Genomic DNA, 16,737 nt, shown 5'->3' with positions numbered 1-16,737 from the left:
TGTATGTATGTATGTATGTATGTATGTATGTATGTATGTATGTATGTATGTATGTATGTATGTATGTATGTATGTATGTATGTATGTATGTATGTATGTATGTATGTATGTATGTATGTATGTATGTATGTATGTATGTATGTATGTATGTATGTATGTATGTATGTATGTATGTATGTATGTATGTATGTATGTATGTATGTATGTATGTATGTATGTATGTATGTATGTATGTATGTATGTATGTATGTATGTATGTATGTATGTATGTACGTATGTACATATGTACGCACGCACGCACGCACGCACGCACGCACGCACGCACGCACGTATCATCGCAAATTTTCCTGCAAATTTTCCTTCTCTAATTTCCTATCGATTTTTGCACAAAATTTTCCAGTTATCTCACTGTCGCTTGTACAAACAAACCGATAAAATATTTAATGTACAAACAAACCGATAAAATGTATAAGTAATTTTGATGAATAATGTATGTAAATAAAAAAATTTAGCAAAAAACAAATATTTTTATTATTTTGCAATTTTCTCATAGATGTATAAAACAATACTAAATTAGAGGAATATAATATGTATATTAAAAATATAGGACAAAATATAAAAATGCGTAAAATACGATATACATAAGAAATAATAAAATAAACAATTAAAACAATGTAAATAATAAAATATAAAAATCAAAATGTAAAGATTTGTGTGGAATTAATTGTCATTTCAATTATCCTCAGTTTTAGCAATTTTCGATATTGACATCCATACAAGTGACATATACAACATACATATATAATATCTCAAAAACAAGCATTTAAGTAGATATGTTTTAAGTAGATATGTTAAAATATATATATATATATATATATATATATGATGTATATAATTATATGTGTAATTATTATATATTTTATAATACACGATGATAATATACTTAATATTATATATTATGTAAATTATATTTAAATTATATTAATATTATATACTTTGTAAATTATATTATATAAAAATTACATACAAATGATAAAGCATCTAATTCAATTTAATTCTAATACAATTTCTATTCAATACAAATTTTTCTATCTGCTTACAGAAAAGCTACAATTGTGAGCAGACGCTCTATATATGCGAGTTATATATGCGAATTACTGATTATTATTGATGAGTCTTTCTTTCTTGTAAAACTTTCAATTCACCTCAAAATAAACTTTTTATAAAACTAACGCACAATGTTTGATATTTGCGTCAATGTTTGATATTTTCAAGATTCTTATACCTTATCAAGATCAGAATATACATCAGAATATACATGACATATGCATATCATAATAATAATATTGCTATCAATGCTTTATCATCGCGTGTCAATTAAAACAACTAAAAACATTTATTAATACCTAATAAAATAATAATTAATGCTAATAAAAAAATCGATTCACTAAAACACATTTAAAATATTCTTAAAAAATATTCTTAAAATAGAAATTTCCAAGTATCAAGTCTTTGATAATGTTAATGTATATTGTGAATCGTATTATCGTGATTGTTAATCTATTCTGCGATAATAAAAAAAAAGAATTAAGGAATTAATTAAATTTATACAATGGCGCGAACAAAAATAAAACTCAACGGTTTTATGAAAACTTCCAGAACAGACTAAAATAAATTTTTCTAGAAAACATGGATAGAAACAAATACGCCCTACAGGATTACGTCCTACAGGATAAAGTATGAACGTACGAGTAACCGTATCGTATAGTCCAAACAATTTTACATAATATTCCAAACAAGGATTTTCACAACAGATGCAATATTTCATATCAAATAAATGTCTAGTTATCATAATTGGTATTGGTAGTTCTCCTGCGAAATCAGATTGCTTCCTACAAAATCACTTGAATAATAATTTTGTCCTATATATTACATATTATGTAAGACGACAAATATACAAAATATACAAATAATAAAATAAAATAGCAAACCATTGTTTTAAAACTATTCTAGCTGAAAATTCAAAGAGACTTTGTGATTCTAATGGCATCACTATTTCCCTCGGATGATTAAGTGGATTATCCTTAATATTTAGATATAAATTATTTTTAAAAACACTTGATGGCAAATACGCCAATTTGTTATTTGATACGTCTAAATTAATTAAATTTCTTAGAAATCCTATAGCTTGTCGTAAATATGTCAATCTGTTATGAGTAATGCACAACTTTTTTAACTTTCTTAACATCATAATTTGTATCGGTAATACAGTCAACTATAAAAAATAATAAATTATTAAAAATGATAATAATTAAGAATTATTTAGCAGACGACATAAAATATACTTTACAAGTAAAAATAATAAAAAACAATAATAATTGCAAAATAATAACTACGCACCAAATTCCTTGGTAAATATAGGTACAATAAATTCTTCCGGATGGGAATTTGCTCTAGCCACAACCATTTATGATTATAATATCCAAGATAATTATTTCTTAAATCAAGCTCTTCAAGAAATGGTAAGTTACCAATTTCTTTTGTCAAGACAAAAATCATACAGTTTTCCATATTTATATATCGTAGAAATTGATATGTTATAACATTATTTAAAACAGTTCGTAGGAATTTGTTTGTATACCATTCCGTATTCTTATTTCCGTACCTTACTTCTTCCCAACTAAAATAATTCTTTTTTCGTCTTTTTGCAACGAGTGTAATTCTATTTTGAAATTGATGGTGGCTTTCAATATTCATACTGCAACTTAATATACAAAAATATTACTTCCAATGTTTACAATCCAATGATTATATGTAGATTTATTTTATTTCTCTATATCGTTATATAGAGAAATGTTATATATAATGTATTTGATATTGTCATTATTATTATCATAATAGAAAAAATTATATGAAACTTTTTGGTTAACAATAAATTAATATTTTTATCAAAATTTGATTGATGTTGATCTTATGTTTAGGTCGTATAATTATTTGTTAAGTATATAAATTAATGTGCCTACGATATTTTTTATTTCACTTAAATTTTTAAAACCAGATTATATTTATTCAAAAAAAAATTTCTCGTTGAAAAATATTTTATTACCTTATTTCTTGTCTTCAGCTTGCAAAATAGATATTTTCTTTTCACAGAATTCTCACCGTTCATTAGGACATTGTCCCGCGTCTTCGATACGAAAAAAGTAAGTATAAAAGTAAATTCTATTGAGAATCTCGATATTATGTTTATGTCATTATTGTTTGCCGTTTCGTATATCGATATAAATAGAGACCTATTTAAATTTAAAATGAGCTCAACAGTTGAGTGCCATATAAAAGAATAGCACTAAAAGAAAATAAAGAAGATGTTACGAAAAATGTAGTGTAACACAGATGTATTAATTTTACATATGTATTGAATACATTAATATGCCACAAAAATTTAAAATCATTTTTACAAATCATTTTTAAAATATAGGATCCATTATGTAGAGACTGTCCATTCTACTCAACTCGAAGCAGATTTGTCGTAATAATTTTATAAAAAATGAGTTAATGTATAAAAAAACGTGTAAATAAATAAACAAAATTATTGCTACTACTTAATTCGTTTCTATTTAAAATAAGAAGAGCATGATAACATTAACAAGTTTCTAACTGCTTTTTAACAAATACTCATGGCATTCGAACTATAAAAATTAACATCTCAAGTTATTACTATTTCCAACTTCTGCAAATTTCTACAAATCGCCACATTCATAATTACGCTATTTGATTTCTCCTCTTAATTTTTTATCAATGTTCAATATAATTTTCCAGTTATTTTATTCTCAATCGTCTAAACAAATCAATTCTGAAAAAACATATAAGTAATTTTTACAAACGGAAATTTATCGAAAAAATTTGGCAAGAAAGCGTAAATATCTTTATTGTGTTGTAATTTTTCCATAGATGTACAAATACTAAATTAGAGAAATATAATATGTACATTAAAAATATAAGGCAAAATATAAAATGAGTAAAATACGATATACATAAGAAACAATAAAATAAACAATGTAAACAATAAAATATAAAAATCAAAATGTAAAGATATGTGTGGAATTAATTTTCATTTCAATTATCCTCAGTTTTAGCAATTTTCAATATTAACATCCATACAAGTGACATATACAATATACATATATAATATCTCAAAAACATTCGTTTTAAGTAGATATGTTAAAATATATTATATGTATATGCATGTATATGTATATGTACAGTGTACAGATATGTATATTTATATAATGTACATAGATAATTATATGTGTAATTGTTATATATTTTATAATACACGATGATAATATACTTAATATTATATATTATGTAAATTATATTTAAATTATATTAATATTATATATTATGTAAATTATATTTAAATTATATTAATATTATCTATTATGTAAATTATATTATATAAAAATTACATACAAATGATAAAGCATCTAATTCAATTTAATTCTAATACAATAATTTCTATTCAATACAAATTTTTCTATCTGCTTATACAAAAGCTACAATTGTGAGCTCTATATATGCGAGTTATATATACGAATTATTACTGATGAGTCTTCTTTGTAAAACTTTCAATTCACTTCAAAATAAACTTCTTATAAAATTAACATGAAAATATCAAGATTTGATATTTTCAAGGTTCTTATACCTTTCATATTAGTCAGAATATACATCACACATATGCATATCATAATAATAATATTGCTATCAATGCTTTATCATTGCGCGTCAATTAAAACAATTAAAAACATTTATTAATACCTAATGGAATAATAATTAATGCTAATAAAAAAATCGATTCTCTAAAAAACATTTAAAAAATTCTTAAAATAGAAATTTCCAAGTATCAAGTCTTTGATAATGTTAATGTATATTGTAAATCGTATTATCGTGATTGTTAATCTATTCTGCGATAATTAAATAAGAGAACTGAGGGATTATTCGTTACATTCATACAATTGCGCGAACAAAAATAAAGTTCAACAGTTTTATGTAACCTTCCAGACCAGATTAAAATAAATTTTTCTAGAAAACATGGACAGAAACACATACGCCCTATAGGATTACGTCCTATAGGATAAGGCCCAAAAAGTATGAATGTACGAGTAATCGTACCGTATAGACCAAATAATTTTACATAATATTCCAAACAAGGATTCCCACAACGGATGCAATATTTCATATCGAATAAATGTCTAGTTATTATAATTGGTATTGGTAGGTCTCCTGCGAAATCAGATTGCTTCCTACAAAATCATGAATGATAATTTTGTCCTATATATTACATATCATGTAAGACAAAATATACAAATAATAAAATAATAGCAAACCATTGTTTTATAATTATTCTAGCTGAAAATTCAAAGAGACTTTGTGATTCTAATGGCATCATTATTTCCTCCGGATGATAGTTAAGTGGATTATTCTTAATATTTAGATATAAATTATTTTTAAAAACACTTGATGGCAAATACGCCAATTTGTTATTTGATACGTCTAAATCAATTAAATTTCTTAGAAATCCTATAGCTTGTGGTAAATATATCAATCTGTTATGACTAATGCACAACTTTTTTAACTTTCTTAACATCATAATTTGTATCGGTAATACAGTCAACTATAAAAAACAATTATTAAAAATTATTAAAAATGGTAATAATTAAGAATTATTTCGCAGACGGCATAAAATAAAATTTACAAATAAAGACAATAAAAAACAATAATAATTGCAAAATAATAACTACGTACTAAATTCCTTGGTAAATATAGGTACAATAAATTCTTCCGGATGGGAATTTGCTCTAGCCACAACCATTTATGATTATAATATCCAAGATAATTATTTCTTAAATCAAGCTTTTCAAGAAATGATAAATTACCAATTTCTTTTGTCAAGGCAAAAATCATACAGTTTTCCATATTTATATATCTTAGAAATTGATATGTTATAACATTGTTTAAAACAGTTCGTAGGAATTTGTTTGTATACCATTCCGTACTCTTATTTTCATACCTTATTTCTTCCCAACTAAAATAATTCTTTTTTCGTCTTTTTGCGACAAGTGTAATTCTATTTTGAAATTGATGGTGGCTCTCAACATTCATACTGCAACTTAATATACAAAAATATTATTTCCAATGTTTACAATCCAATGATTATATGTAGATTTATTTTATTTCTCTATATCGATATATACAGAAATATTATATATAATATATTTAATATTGTCATCATTATTATCATAATAGAAAAAATTATATGAAACTTTTTGATTAACAATAAATTAATATTTTTTTATTAAAATTTGATTGATGTTTATCTCATTTATATCGTTTATGTCGTATAATTATTCGTTAAGTATATAAATTAATGTGCCTACGATATTTTTTATTTCACTTAAATTTTTAAAACCAGATTATAGTTATTCAAAGAAAAATTTCTCGTTGAAAAATATTTTATTACCTTATTTCTTGTCTTCAGCTTGCAAAATAGATATTTTCTTTTCACAGAATTCTCACCGTTCATTAGGACATTGTATCCCGCGTCTTTGATACGAAATAAGTAAGTATAAAAGTAAGTTCTATTGGGAATCTCGATATTATGTTTATGTCATTATTGTTTACCATTTCGATATATCGATATAAATAGAGACCTATTTAAATTTAAAATGATCTCAACAGTTGAGTGCCATATAAAAGAATAGCACTAAAAGAAAATAAAGAAAATGTTACGAAAAATGTAGTGTAACAGATGTATTAATTTTACATATGTATTGAATACATTAATGAAATCGCCACATTTATGATTGCGCTATTTGATTTTGCAACTTCTCCTCTTAATTTTTTATCAATGTTTAATATAATTTTCCAGTTATTTTGTTCTCAATCGTCTAAACAAACCGATTCTGAAAAAACATATAAGTAATTTTTACAAACAGAAATTTATCGAAAAAATTTGGCAAGAAAGCGTAAATATCTTTATTGTGTTGTAATTTTTCCATAGATGTACAAAACAAATACTAAATTAGAGAAATGTAATATGTACATTAAAAATATAAGGCAAAATATAAAATGCGTAAAATACGATATACATAAGAAACAATGAAATAAACAATAAAAACAATATAAACAATAAAATATAAAAATCAAAATGTAAAGAAAAATCAAAATGTAAGTATGTATGGAATTAATTGTCATTTCAATTATCCTCAGTTTTAGCAATTTTCGATATTGATATCCATACAAGTGACATATACAATATACATATATAATGTCTCAAAAACAAGCATTCGTTTTAAGTAGATATGTTAAAATATATTATATGTATATGCATATATATGCATATATATGTATATGTACAGTGTACAGATATGTATATATATATATAATGTACATAGATAATTATATGTGTAATTATTATATATTTTATAATACACGATGATAATATACTTAATATTATATATTATGTAAATTATATTTAAATTATATTAATATTATATATTATGTAAATTATATTATATAAAAATTACATACAAATGATAAAGCATCTAATTCAATTTAATTCTAATACAATAATTTCTATTCAATACAAATTTTTCTATCTGCTTATACAAAAGCTACAACTGTGAGCTCTATATATGCGAGTTATATATGCGAAATATTGCGAATTATTACTGATGAGTCTTCTTTGTAAAACTTTCAATTCATTTCAAAATAAACTTCTTATAAAATTAACATGAAAATATCAAGATTTGATATTTTCAAGGTTCTTATACCTTTCATATCAATCTGAATATACATCACACATATGCATATCATAATAATAATAATATTGCTATATCAATGCTTTATCATCGCGCGTCAATTAAAACAATTAAAAACATTTATTAATACCTAATGAAATAATAATTAATGCTAATAAAAAAATCGATTCACTAAAACACATTTAAAATATTCTTAAAAAATATTCTTAAAATAGAAATTTCCAAGTATCAAGTCTTTGATAATGTTAATGTATATTGTGAATTGTATTATCGTGATTGTTAATCTATTCTGCGATAATTAAATGAAAGACCTGAGGGATTATTAATTAAATTCATACAATGGCGCGAACAAAAATAAAATTCAACGCTTTTATCTAATGTTCCAGACCAGACTAAAATAAATTTTTCTAGAAAACATGGATAGAAACAAATACGTCCTATAGGATTACGTCCTATAGGATAAGGCCCAAAAAGTATGAACGTACGAGTAATCGTACCGTATAGTCCAAATGATTTTACATAATATTCCAAACAAGGATTTCCACAACGGATGCAATATTTCATATCAAATAAACGTCTAGTTATTGTAATTGGTATTGATAGTTCTCCTGCGAAATCAGATTGCTTCCTACAAAATCACTTGAATAATAATTTTGTCCTATGTATTATATATCATGTAAGACAAAATATCCAAATAATAAAATAAAATAGCAAACCATTGTTTTATAATTATTCTAGCTGAAAATTCAAAGAGACTTTGTGACTCTAATGACATCATTATTTCCCTCGGATAATAGTTAAGTGGATTATTCATAATATTTAGATATAAATTATTTTTAAAAACACTTGATGGCAAATACGCCAATTTGTTATTTGATACGTCTAAATTAATTAAATTTCTTAGAAATCCTATAGCTTGTGGTAAATATATCAATCTGTTATAACTAATGCACAACTTTTTTAACTTTCTTAACATCATAATTTGTATCGGTAATACAGTCAACTATAAAAAATAATAAATTATTAAAAATGATAATAATTAAGAATTATTTAGCAGATGACATAAAATACAATTTAAAATAAAGATAATAAAAAAGTATAATAATTGTAAAATAATAACTACATACCAAATTCCTTGGTAAATATAGGTACGTTAAATTGTTCCGGATGGGCATTTGCTCTAGCCACAACCATTTATGATTATAATATCCAAGATAATTATTTCTTAAATCAAGCTTTTCAAGAAATGGTAAATTACCAATTTCTTTTGTCAAGGCAAAAATCATACAGTTTTCCAAATTTATATATCGTAGAAATTGATATGTTATAACATTATTTAAAACAATTCGTAGGAATTTGTTTGTATACCATTCCGTATTCTTATTTCTGTATCTTACTTCTTCCCAACTAAAATAATTCTTTTTTCGTCTTTTTGCGACGAGTGTAATTCTATTTTGAAATTGATGGTGGCTCTCAACATTCATACTGCAACTTAATATACAAAAATATTACTTCCAATGTTTACAATCCAATTATATGTAGATTTATTTTATTTCTCTATATCGTTATATAGAGAAATGTTTTATATATAATGTATTTGATATTGTCATCATTATTCATAATAGAAAAAATTATATGAAACTTTTCTGGTTAACAATAAATTAATATTCAAAAATATTTATCAAAATTTGATTGATGTTTATCTCGTGTTTATGTCATGTAATTATTTGTTAAGTATATAAATTAATGTGCCTACGATATTTTTTATTTCACTTAAATTTTTAAAACCGGATTATATTTGTTCAAAGAAAAATTTCTCGTTGAAAAATATTTTATTACCTTATTTCTTGTTTTCAGCTTGCAAAATAGATATTTTCTTTTCACAGAATTCTCATCATTCATTAGGACATTGTATCCTGCGTCTTCGAAATAAGTAAGTATAAAAGTAAGTTCTATTGGGAATCTTGATGTTATGTTTATATCATTATTGTTTATCGTTTCGTATATCAATATAGTATAGATTTATTTAAATTTAAAATGAGCTTAACAGTTGAATGCCATATAAAAGAATACCACATAGAGTGCCACTAAAAGAAAATAAAGAAAATGTTACGAAACATGATGTAATGTAACACATATGTATTAATTTTACATATGTGTTGAATACATTAATATGCCACAAAAATTTAACAAATTATTTTTAAAATAGGATCCATTATGTACAGACTGTGCATTCTACTCATTCAACTCGAAGCAGATTTATCGTAATAATTTTATAAAAAATGAATTAATGTATAAAAAAATCGTGTAAATAAATAAACAGTATTATTACATTACTTAATTCGTTTCTATATAAAATAAGAAAAGCATGATAAAACTAGCAAGTTTCTAACTATTTTTTAACAAATACTTATGGCACTCAAACGATAAAAATTAACACTTCAAGTTATTATTACTGTTTCCAACTTCTGCGAAATCGCCATATTTATGATTGCGTCATTCGATTTCTCAACTTCTCCTTTTAATTTCCTATCGATATTCGATATAATTTTCCGATTATTTTATTGTCAATCGTATAAACAAATCGATGCTGACAAAATACAAGTATATACAAGTAATTTTTACAAATTCTCAGAAATCTCTTGGAACTTTTGGGAATCTCTCGAAAAAATTTGGTAAAAAAGTATAATGTAAATATCTTTATTGTGTTGCAATTTTTCCATAAATATATAAAATAGATACCAAATTAGAGAGATATCAGTACAAGTATACATTAAAACTATATTGTAAAATATAAAAACGCATAAATACACGATAAACATAAAATATAAGTAACAAGATATAAAAATCAAAATGTAGATAAATCTATGGAATTAATTGTGTTAAAACAATTGCTATTAATATCGATCATTTTATTTGTTCATCATGTTGTTACGTTCAGTTTTAACGATTATAAAGCCAATAAGAAGGGAGGGTGTGCGTCACGGCGGGGCCCGACCACGAACCGATATTAATACAACCGATATGTAATACAATATTTCACAAACTTATTGTAAAATGTATAAATTATATGCAGTATAAATGTATAAAATTATATATATAATTGTATACACACATATACGTATACATATAATTATGGACACACATATACGTATACATGCATACATACATACACCCACGTACGTGTGTGTAATTATTTATTTTTATATATATATATATATATATATAAATAATTTTACACATTTATAATACATATAGTTTATACATTTTACAATATAATAATAATATATCATATATATGTAATATTATCTATATCATATTACAAAAATTATATACAAATAATAAAATATCCGTTTCTAATATATCAATTTTTAATCAGTAAAAATTTTTCTATCTGCCTAAGAAAAGTTAGAATTATCTGCAGTTGTTATATACGCGAATTTCTGAGACATTAATTATGAGTCTTTTATGTAAAATCTTCAATTCCCCTATGAAACTCTTGAAATAAAACTCTTGAAATAAAACGGACATGAGTCGAATATCAAGATTTAACTTCAATACTCTTATATCCTCCATACAAAGAATATACATATTTTTGTAATTTTTGTAATATGATATCTATGCATATGCATTTTACAATAATATTATTGTTATCAATGTTTCAATATCTGTACGCATCAATTATTAAAAAGAATATCTAATATCTAATGATTAATGCTAATAGAAACATTGGTTTTTTTTTTAAAACAAATATTGTAAAATGTTTTAAAATTCCCAATTCTAATAATATTAATGTATATTTGTGAATCATATTAGACAAATAATCTTTAATATAAGATATTCATATAAGATATTCTTATACACGTCTTGTTCTAACTCTATTGTACGAGATAATCATTTTTTCAAAGATATAGCATACGAATACAATAACGTGGACAAACATATTCAATGTCCAGCGCTGATTCGGATGAAATGACAACAGTAAATTCGTTTGGAATTGGACAAAAATGAATATAACCTGTGTACTTCACAAACAATTTTATATAATGTTCTAAACAAGGATTTTTACAGTAAATGCAAAACTTCATATCAAATAAACGTCGAGTCAATCTATTTCTTATTGATAGTTCTCCTAAAAAATCAGATTGTCTCCTACAAAAAACACTTAAATAATCATTTTGTCCTATATATTACATATCGTGTAAGATAAAATATACAAATTTATAAAATAAAATATCAAACCATTGTTTTATAATTATTCTAGCTGAATTTTCAAAGAGACTTAGCAGTTTATTTTCTGATAATATCTTTCTTTCCAGGTGAATTCCAAACGGAATTACCCAAAGCATTCAGATATAACTTCTCTTTAAAAAACATTTGCTGGTAAATACAATTCATTGTTTGATATGTCCAAATTGATCAATTTTTTTAGAATTCCTATAGAGTGTGGTAAATATGTCAATTTGTTGTTACAAATGTGCAATACACGTAACTTTTTTAACATCATGATTTGTACTGGTCAACTGAATGCAGTCAACTGAATGAATAATAATAAATTATTAAAAGTGGAAATAATTAAAAATTATTTCGTAGATGACATAGAATGTTATTTAAAAAACATGATAAAAAACAATGATAATTATAAAATGATAACTACATACCAAATTCCTTGACAAATTTAGATACATTAGATTGTTTCTTATAGAAATTTGTTCTAACCAAAATCATTCACAGTTATTATAATATCCAAGAAAATTATTTGATAAGTCAAGCTTTTCAAGATATGGTAAATTACCAATTTCCTCTGGCAAAGCAAAAATCATACTATTTTGCACAATTATATATTTTAGAAATCGATACATTGCGATAATATTTAAAGCCACTAATAAAAATTGCATACGATTGTTTGCATACGATTTTACAATCATCATCCTCATCCTTTCTTTCAGATAATTTTTCTGTTTCTTAATTCGCCTTTTTGCAAAGATTTTATTTGCATTTTGAAATAAATGAAATAATATGAGGCTCACGATATTCATACTGCAATTTAACGTCCAAAGATTATTTTTCAGTGATTAAATCTATTTATGTTTATTTAATTTTTCTAAATTATGTTGTATGTATTATATTTAATATAGTCATCATTACAAAATGAGAAAATCATATTAAACTTTCAACTTTCCGTTCTTAAGTAAATGAGCATTTTCGCCAAAATTTATGTTTACTTCACGTAATTATTCACTAAGTAAATTGATATGTACAAAATACTTTTATTTGTTTTATTTAATTTCATAAAAAAAAAATTACATTTATTTAAAGAATTTTTTGCAAAATTTTGTCTTACCTTTTCTTTTCTACCGCAAAAGATCGTACAATAGTCATTTCTCTCTCCACAGAATTCTTACAATTATTAATTTAGAATACTGTGTTGTCTCGTGTCTTCAATACAAATGTAGGTAAAACTAAATTTTATTGAGAATCTCGATATTATCTTTATGTCATTATTGTTTATCGTTTTGTATATCAATATAAATATAGACCTATTTAAATTTAAAGTGAGGTTAACAGTTGAATGCCACATAAAAGAATAGCACTAAAAAAAATAAAGAAAATTTTATAAAAACTGACACAGTGTAACACAGATGTATTAAATTTACATTTGTGTTGAATACATTAATATATCAAAGATTTAACAAACAATTTTTAAAATATAGGATTCATTATGTAGAAACTGTTCATTCTACTCACTCAACTCGAAGTAGATTTATCATAATAATTTTATAAAAAATAAGTTAATGTAAAAAATCATGTAAATAAATAAACAATATTATTGCACTACTTAATTCGTTTTCATTTAAAATAAGAAAAGAACGATAACATTAGCAAGTTTCTAACTGCTTTTTAACAAATACTCATGGCATTCGAATGAGAAAAATTAACATTTCAAGTTATTATTACTATTTCCAACTTCTGCAAATCTCTGCGAAATCGCCACATTTATTTCTCAACTTCTTCTCTTAATTTTCTATCAATTTCGATATAATTTTCCAATTATTTTATTGTCAATCGTGTAAACAAATCGATACTAAAAAAATGTAAATAATTTTTACAAACGGGAATTTCTCGAAAAAATTTGGCAAGAGAGCGTGATGTAAATATCTTTATTGTATTATAATTTTTCCATAGATGTATAAAACATATACTAAATTAGAAAAATATAATTTGTACATTAAAATAATAGGAAAAAATATAAAATGCGTGAAACCCGATATACATAAAATGTAACTAATAAGATATAAAAATCAAAATGTAAAGATGTCTGTGGAATTAATTGTCATTTCAATTATGCTCAGATTTAGCGATATAGCGATTTTCGATATTGATACAACTAACATGTACAATATCTGAAAAACAAGCATTAGTAGATTAGTAGTATATTAAAAGATAGTACTATATGTATATGGATATATGCATATATATGTACAGTGTACAAATATGTATATATGATGTATATATGATGTACGTATATAATTGTATGTGTAATTATTATACATTTTATAATATAACATGATAATAGTATATTTAATATTATCTATGTTATATAAAAATTAGATATAAATAATAAAGCATGTAATTCAATCTAATTCTAATACAATTTCTATTCAATATAAATTTTTCTATCTACTTACAGAGAAGCAGATAGAATTGTGAGCAGACGCTTTATATATGCGGATTTTTGAATTATTAATGATGAGTCTTTCTTGTCTCAAACTTTCAAACTTGTCAAAACTTTCAATTCTCCTCAAAATAAACTTTTTATAAAACTAACGCACTTGAACATATCAAGGTTTGATGTTTTCAAAGTTTTTATCTTGATCTTCCATATAAGAATATACATCACACTCCACACACACACACACTCCACACACACACACACACACACACACACACACACACACACACACACACACACACACACACACACACACACACACACACACACACACACACACAACAATAATAATAATAATACTGTTATCAACTGCGTTTTATCATTGTTAATTAAAATAATTAAAAACAATTATTAATATCTAATGAAATGATATTGATGGAATGATATTAATAAATACAATAAATTATCTTCTTATAAAATATCTTCTTATTTTATAGAAACGAACTAAGTAGTGCAATAATATTGTTTATTTATTTACATGATTTTTTATACATTAATTCATCTTTTATAAAATTATTACGATAAATCTGTTTTGAGTTGAATCTGTTTTGAGTAGAATAGACAATCTCTACATAATGGATCCTATATTTTAGAAATGGTTCGTTAAATCTTTGTGGCATACAAATGTATTTAGCACATACAAAAAGTTAATACATCTGTGTACACTGCAACATTTTTGGTAACATTTTCTTTATTTTTTTTAGTGTTATTCTTTTACGTGGTACTTACCTGTTAATCTCATTTTAAATTTAAATAGATCTATATTTGTATCGATATACAAAATCGATATACAAAACGATAAACAATAATGCTATAATAAACATAATATCGAGATTCCCAATAGAATAACTTATTTTTCTACTTACTTATTTCGTATCGAAAACGCAGAACACAATGTCCTAATAAACGGGAGAGAATTCTGTGAAAAGAAAACATTTTGCAAGCTGAAGACAAGAAATAAGGTAATAAAATATTTTTCAACGAGAAATTTTTCTTTGAATAAACACAATCTGGTTTTAAAAATTTAAGTGAAATAAAAAATATCATATACACATTAATTTATGTATTTAACGAATAATTACACTACATAAACATAAGATCAACATCAATCAAATTTTGATAAAAATATTTATTGTTAATCAGAAAAGATTCATATAATTTTTTCTATTATGAATAATGATGACAATATCAAATACATTATATATAAAACATTTCTTTACATAATGATATAGAGAAATAAAATAAATCTACATATAATCATTGGATTGTAAACATTCGAAGTAATATTTTTGTATATTAAGTTGCAGTATGAATATTGAGAGCCACCATCAATTTCAAAATAAAATTACACTCGTCGCAAGACGAAAAAAGAATTATTTTAGGGAAGAAGTAAGGTACGGAAATAAGAATACGGAATGGTATACAAACAAATTCCTACGAACTGTTTTAAATAATGTTATAACATATCAATTTCTACGATATATAAATATGGAAAACTGTATGATTTTTGCCTTGACAAAGGAAATTGGTAACTTACCATTTCTTGAAGAGCTTAATTTAAGAAGTAATTATCTTGGATATTATAATCATAAATGGTTTTGGCTAGAGCAAATTCCCATCCGGAACAATTTATTGTACCTATATTTACCAAGGAATTTGGTATGTAGTTATTATTTTACAATTATTATACTTTTTTATTATCTTTATTTTAAATTGTATTTTATGTCATCTGCTAAATAATTCTTAATTATTACCATTTTTAACAATTTATTGTTTTTTATAGTTGACTGTATTACCGATACAAATTATGATGTTAAGAAAGTTAAAAAAGTTGTGCATTAGTCATAACAGATTGACATATTTACCACAAGCTATAGGATTTCTAAGAAATTTAATTAATTTAGACGTATCAAATAACAAATTGGCGTATTTGCCATCAAGTGTTTTTAAAAATAATTTATATCTAAATATTAAGGATAATCCACTTAATCATCCGAGGGAAATAGTGATGCCATTAAAGTCACAAAGTCTCTTTGAATTTTCAGCTAGAATAGTTATAAAACAATGGTTTGCTATTTTATTTTATTATTTGTATATTTTGTATATTTGTCGTCTTACATAATATGTAATATATAGAACAAAATTATTATTCAAGTGATTTTGTAGGAAGCAATCTGATTTCGC

The 16,737-nt window shown here is 23.9% G+C and overlaps 1 protein-coding gene and 2 long non-coding RNA genes across 15 annotated transcripts in view; all 3 read right to left on the bottom strand.

Moving 5' to 3' along the window:
- The window catches only part of nAChRalpha4 (nicotinic acetylcholine receptor alpha4), a 186,700-nt gene that overhangs the window by 39,248 nt on the left and 130,715 nt on the right, over nt 1-16,737 (bottom strand). The gene's annotated exons all lie outside the window — the stretch shown is intronic.
- LOC148935973 (uncharacterized) lies at nt 867-4,958 on the bottom strand. 2 transcript variants are annotated; one of them, XR_016139806.1, is made up of 3 exons: nt 3,107-4,958; nt 1,992-2,764; nt 867-1,892 (listed from the first exon to the last, which is right to left on the bottom strand). It is a non-coding gene; the product is annotated as an uncharacterized LOC148935973 (long non-coding RNA). The 2 variants fall into 2 exon arrangements; XR_016139807.1 differs by having other exon boundaries at nt 867-2,275; nt 2,401-2,764.
- On the bottom strand, nt 5,653-10,981 carry LOC148935972 (uncharacterized). 2 transcript variants are annotated; one of them, XR_016139805.1, is made up of 5 exons: nt 9,660-10,981; nt 8,948-9,311; nt 8,537-8,823; nt 6,521-8,448; nt 5,653-6,169 (listed from the first exon to the last, which is right to left on the bottom strand). It is a non-coding gene; the product is annotated as an uncharacterized LOC148935972 (long non-coding RNA). The 2 variants fall into 2 exon arrangements; XR_016139804.1 differs by having other exon boundaries at nt 6,521-8,823.

Source organism: Pogonomyrmex barbatus, unplaced genomic scaffold (assembly GCF_055798465.1).
Source record: "Pogonomyrmex barbatus isolate J1 unplaced genomic scaffold, ASM5579846v1 scaffold3, whole genome shotgun sequence".
Classification (NCBI taxonomy): Eukaryota; Metazoa; Arthropoda; class Insecta; order Hymenoptera; family Formicidae; genus Pogonomyrmex; species Pogonomyrmex barbatus.
Note: the sequence above shows the minus strand (reverse complement) of the source record. Positions and strands in the feature narration are given on the sequence as shown.